Raw genomic sequence first — 6,722 nt, forward strand, 5'->3', positions numbered from 1 at the left:
TTTTCACATTTTTTCAAAAACCTTTTTTGATAACAGGGGCTATTTCTATAAAATGTAACCCTCTTGTATGTTTTGCTATTGACAACTATTTTTCACGGGAGATATTTTGTGAAATTTGAGGGCTATTGGTTTTCTTCGGATCTCCCCTGTATTTTGAGTCCATCCTGCAGTATCTCATCATAATCACACTATCTTGCATGTATGTGTGGATGACCTCATATTTAGACTAAAACTCCTCAACAAAAGTTTGGAAAGTTTTTTTCAAGCACCTATATCCAATATGATTTGTAATATACATACAAACATACAAACATACATACATACATACAATGATCGCAAGTGAGGGTATTCCGTGAAACTTTAAGTAACGGTTGCCTTGCCAGAGGTCTACTTTGAATTTGTTTCTATAGCTCACCTGTAATGGGGTTGAGCACTCTAAATTCCAAAGTTAGTCACTTGTAAAGTATACTTGTTATAATACGCCCCCACTATTTTTAGTGGTTGAGCACTCACGACTACTTTTGGAGTAGAGACTGTTCTGGTTGGCTTGGTTTGTCATTTTTTCGACACCACAGAATGTATATACTTGTATAAACATTCCTGTAAATTTGAAATCATGACAAATTATCCGTCTGATGATCGCTTTACCCAATGATCGTAAGTGAGGGTATTTCGTGAAACTTTAAGTAACGGTTGCCTTGCCAGAGGTCTATACCAGGGGGATGACACTCACCTCATTTGCATGGCAAAATTACCCGTCTCCTCTGCAGCCAATTTGTTTTCGCTCCATCGAAATCAAGCTGGTCACGGAGGAGACTACCTTCCTTTGTGTTTGTTCATTTGTGTATGGAGAGCCTTTCTTGGAGTCCATGACTTAGGCTACTACGCTCTCAGCTAGAGTCCGACGCTGCATTGTACTAGAAATACCTTTTCTGTGAAATCGCTATAGAGCCAATCAGGAACACGTATTCAATTTATAAATATAGCACTAAATTAGTATCACATAGTGGCCTCCGTGCAGTGGAAAACCTTAATTCTTTCATCAAAAAGAAATGAAAATGACCAAAAAACCGGATACACCTGTACGCCTATAAAATGGGCACAGAAATTTGTCTCAAATATGAATGAATTTTAAGAAACATACGGGATATGATGAACCAATGACCTGACGCCATGATAGCAGGATCTATTAGTTGTTTTATATACAATGCATATACCGTGTTGTCATAATACCAATATTTGGCATAATATATAACGACTAATATTTAGTATTGTAAATATGCAGTTCATATGCACAAACGAACACTGATCTTTATGATATTCAGGTTGTTGTACATCTCATATAACATGTCATATAGGAGGTCATATGTGTTGACCTTCTCCTATTGTATTTGTTCATCTGTGTATGGAGAGGATTAGCGCCATTAAACGCCATTAAAACTCCATCAGTATTAGGGCGTAGTTCAGTGAACTCACCAGATTGCTATTCCAAGTACTTTGATAAATACAGATAATATGTATTGATGGGTCGAGGCGATTGCATTGAAAACCTAATACATTATTCATAACAGTTACGTAATCAATCGATAGTGCGGACACTTTTCATTTGCAAACCACCAAAATTCGTGATCTTTTAGCGTTGGAAAAGAAACCACGTGAATAGAGTGCCCTCTCAAGAATATCAACTCTCTGTCTATACTTTGAATTTGTTTCTATAGCTCACCTGTAATGGGTTTGAGCACTCTAAATTCCAAAGTTAGTCACTTGTAAAGTATACTTGTTACCTACATACATACATACATGAGAGCTTTTGTTACACGCCATTTCAAAAGATCACAGCGTGAAAAACCAACACATATGTAAAATATATACAAGAAACAATTGAAAAACAAAAGAAAAATGAATCATGAAGCAAGCAAAATTATGTTTGCGGAAACAGGTGGGTTTGAGGCCTTTTTTTAAAGGCAGAGACTGTTTGAACACTTCGCACAGATGTCGGTAAATTGTTCCAGATCAGAGGTGCATTGTAGGTAAATGCCTTGTCGGCAGCGGATTTAAAAGTCCAACTGGGTATGACCGGCACATTCAAACGTGTGCGATCTGAGGCGGATCTAAGGCCCTCACGAGGATTCTTAAGTTTCAGACATGATGACAGGTATTCTGCAGAGCTGCCAACTCTCCCTCTTTTTGCAGGAGACTCCCTACTTTTAAACCTTTAGAACCCTTAATTTTTGGTCATCTCCCTGAAAAGGAAATGGTTTCCTCCATTAAGATGTACACATTTTGACAAATCTCCCTGATTGCAACAGGAAATCTCCCTTTTTTCAAGATTCAAATGTTGGCAGCTCTGATTCTGGTCCAATGCCGGCAAGGCATTTAAAAACATACAGCATGGCTTTGAATGTTATTCTATCCTCTACAGACAACCAGTGGAGGCTAAAGCGGTGATACATGGTCCCTTTTCTTTGCACAAAAGATGATTTTAGCAGCCCAGTTTTGAAGGGTCTAAAGGCGAGCGATATCAGTAGTGTTGGCACCCATGAGGAGAACATTGCCATAATCAAGCCTGGATAAGATAAGTGAGCGGATAATGTCATTACTAGTATCAAAGTCCAAGAATCGTCTAATGTGAGAGATATTGCGAAGGTGGAATGAAACACTGCGTGTGAGTGAAGAATATGTTCATATCGTGTTGCATATCAATGGATAGCTACTTTATTCCTCTTTACAATGACCCCACATTTGAAACAATCACATTTTTTCACGACTGAGTAGTAATACACGTCTTGTGAATGTAGTGGGGTCTCAAACCTGTTCTGTTTGAGACCCCACTACATTCACAAGACGTGTACTCAGTCGTGAAAAAAGCGTATTGTTTCAAATGGGTTGTCATTAATAAAGGGAATATTGTAACTATCCATTGATATGCAACACGATATGAATATGTCACAAATAATTTGAGATACAGATGCTTGAAAAAACTTTCCAAACTTTTGTTGAGGAGTTTAGTTAATCACAGTATGATAACACTTGTGTAAGACAACAGAACGGTGTCTCCCCGTGAGTCCGAAACGCCGTAAATCCGAACCACCGTCAGTCCGAAAACTTGTTAGGCTTAGGGTTAGCCTAACGGGTTTTTGGACTGACGGGGGTTCGGATTGATGGTGTTTCGGACTGACGTGTGTCTCCATCAGCACAATCGATCGAAAAATTAATGATTGAATGGGATTTGCAAAGGGGGGAATTTTTTGCGATTTGACAACTCATGAAGTCTACAGGATGCAACAAAATGATATATAGACGTTTATTGAAAAACTTACGCCATCCAATTCAGCATCGGATAACAACGTTAGCACAGTATTTTTTGGTGGGACATGAGAGCACATCAAGCTACATCAGACACATCAAATTGAATTAGTAATTTACAAGGAATGTCCTTCTGATATCAAATAATTTTGATTTAAAAACAAAAATTGTGATATAATACAACTTTTACGGCAATTTATAAATTAGATATAAATATTTTTGATATTTAACAATCTCCCAAGTAAACTTTGTTGACTTAGATTGTAATTCATTCATACATGTAAAATTTTGAATATCAGCTCTCAAATTGGGTAAATTTCTTTTTGGACCACCCTGTAGAATATTTCATTTTTTCATAACACTTTATTAGCAATAGAGGCCCTGCATGAAATTATCGATTGGCTCCAAACAAAGGATTTGAGCCGGTGTCCTTCACCGTAGTTATGGCGGAGTGCAGTCCATTCAATCAAATGTTGTCATCAACCTATTTGTGACGTGTCATGTCAAAAGGAGACACTTTTGGGCAGGATCGTAAATGGAGAAAAAGCCAAAAATCATGCCTGGGGTGATTTTTCACAATTTGGGTTTGTTGCGAATTTGTGATGTTATTAATGTTAAAAATATTGTCTGATAGTTTCAGACCAGAATATAACTGGCATCTTGTATTTTTTGAGACATTTGTCAAGGTAATTCCTACTCTCAACATTGTCAATGATATTTTTAAAGGCCGATATCTCAATTTCCAATTTTATAATAGAGGTTATCCGTGTTCTATAAGCTGCATATCCTACCAGCGACTCCTATACCTTGTTTAGGACTTTCAAAAGAAGTACCTGCATGTGCAACCATGACTATTTCAAAATAGCCCGCCAAAGTCATGCAGGTAACTCCGAGGTCGTGCATTGAATTAGTTTGAATGAGGAATACTACGGGAACCAGTGCCTTTTGTTAGAAGTCACGCATGAGTAAAGTGGATAACCTCTATACGCTGGCGAAGTTACGTAATTAATCGGATTAATTGCTATAGCAATAGGTGAAAACAATTTTGAACATATCGCGCTGCACTACAAGCAGGTTACACTCATCACCTGTGTATGTCTGCAATCATAGATTGAATACAATACTGGTCTTTTCAAAGATACTAATCTTACAGGTGCAAGTGATCAGCATGATATGGTTCAATGGGTACCGCGTGAACGTATCAGTGCAGCGCGGTATATTCAAAAATTGTTTTCACCTATTGCTATGGTAATTAATCCGATTATTACGTAACTTCGCCAGCGTATTACCATAACTTACAAACTCAATATCTTCGGTTAGGAATGTCCGATTTCCTTGGGGGAAAAGGCATTGTGGAGCAAATTATCTCTTTATTTAAGGGGTGGGGTATGAACGTTTGGACAGTATTTATTGTTGGACATTAGAGCACATCAGACATATCGAATTGCATTCTGAATACGAAGAATGTCCTTCTGATATCAAATAATTTTGATTTTTTGAAATTCGCAATGTAATACACATTTTATGACAAATGATTAAAAATTGATATTTTTGATATTTAACAGTACTCGAAGTAAACTTTATAAACCTGATGATTTATACATAAAGTGTGTGTAAGTGGGATGAAAAGCCGACGATCAATTGAAAATTTTGACCTTTCGTATTGAAGATATGGATTTTTTCCCAAAACATCAAAATAAATTAGGTCTTTTTGGGAAAAACAATCCATATCTTCAATATGAAAGGTCAAAATTTTCGATTGATCGTCGGCTTTTCCTCCCAGCTACATACACTTTAAGAATATGTCATTAGATTTATAAAATTTACTTCGAGGATTGTTATATATCAAAATGTGAAAAATATCAAATTTTAATAATTTGTCATAAAATTTGTATTATATCGTGAATTTCAAAAATGAAAATTATTTGATATCAGAAAGACATTCTTCGTATTCAGAATGCAATTCGATATGTCTGATGTGCTCTCATGTCCCACAAAAAATACTGTCAAAACACTCAAAACGCTCATTCCATATCCCTTAAGATATGTAAAAACCTCAAAATTGATAACCTGCCCAAAAGTGTCTCCTTTTGACATGACACGTCACATTTGATCGTAGTGCAGGGTTATGTGTGTGAGACGAACTGTCACGGTAGATTGCAATCATGCTTTTGTTGAATGCATTTGAGTAGTCCGCCATATTTACGGGATGATACGTCACATGCAAGGCCTCTATTAGCAATAATTGAAATAAATAAATCGGTGATATCAAATGAATACTTTTTCAAATTTTATTGAAATTTATAATGGAAATACATATTCTGCACGGTGAACACCCCCGTGCTTTCTGTCTTTCTTTGTCGGTATAATGTCTTTTTCTTGAAGCTTTCTCTATCAGTCACCCGCTTGATCACTACCAATGGTTGATTTCATCAAGCAGTTCCTTCATTTCTTACTACTTTTATGGACATTAATTTCTTCATCCTCTTCATAATTATAATCATCAATGTCTTCATCATAAACTATCGACATAATCTTCCATTTCAGCAAAAGGTCTTCTTTCGTGTCTTTTACAACTTCAACACGACGCACTGTAATGTTCTCGTCAAATGAGACACTCTTTTTAGCCTTTATCGGCACCTGCGGAAAGAAAAAACAGATATCAACGCCATATTATAAGATTTGCTAATTGTATCCGAACATTATCATTTCACACAATTACAATAAGAAATATTAAACCTGCCGTTACAAAAGTTTAACTGTTTAACCACGTAAATAATGACAGATATTTGATGTTTGACGTCATTATTTCGGCTCAAAATGTAAGATAATCAATCTCTTAAAAAACTCTATATATAATTGTCGATACAAATCAAATTTATTTTATTATTTTGTGGCAAAATCATCATAATTGTTTGGCCTATACATGTATGTGGATGGAGTCTGTGCATATATTAATGTGGTTGTGCCGATGAATCTATGATAATGAGCATTGATGAAGTAGCTATCAACGACCGATATGGGTATTGATGAAGTAGCTATTAGTCTACCACGGATATGGGTATTGATGAAGTAACTACCTACCACGGATATGGGTATTGATGAAGTAGCTATCTACCACTGGCATTGATGAAGTAGTTATCTACCACTGATATACATTGATGAAGTAGCTATCGTCGATACGGGCATGAAGTAGCTATCTACTACTTTTATGGTCATTGATAAAGTAACTATCTACTACTGATATGTGCATTGATGAAGTAGCTATCTACTACTGATATGTCCATTGATGAAGTAGCTATCTACCACTGATATAGGCATTGATGAAGTAGCTACCTTCTACTGATATAGGCATTGATGAAGTAGCTATCTTCTACTGATATGTGCATTGATGAAGTAGCTATCTACTACTGATA

The sequence above is a fragment of the Amphiura filiformis genome, chromosome 19 (genome assembly GCF_039555335.1).
Source record: "Amphiura filiformis chromosome 19, Afil_fr2py, whole genome shotgun sequence".
Classification (NCBI taxonomy): Eukaryota; Metazoa; Echinodermata; class Ophiuroidea; order Amphilepidida; family Amphiuridae; genus Amphiura; species Amphiura filiformis.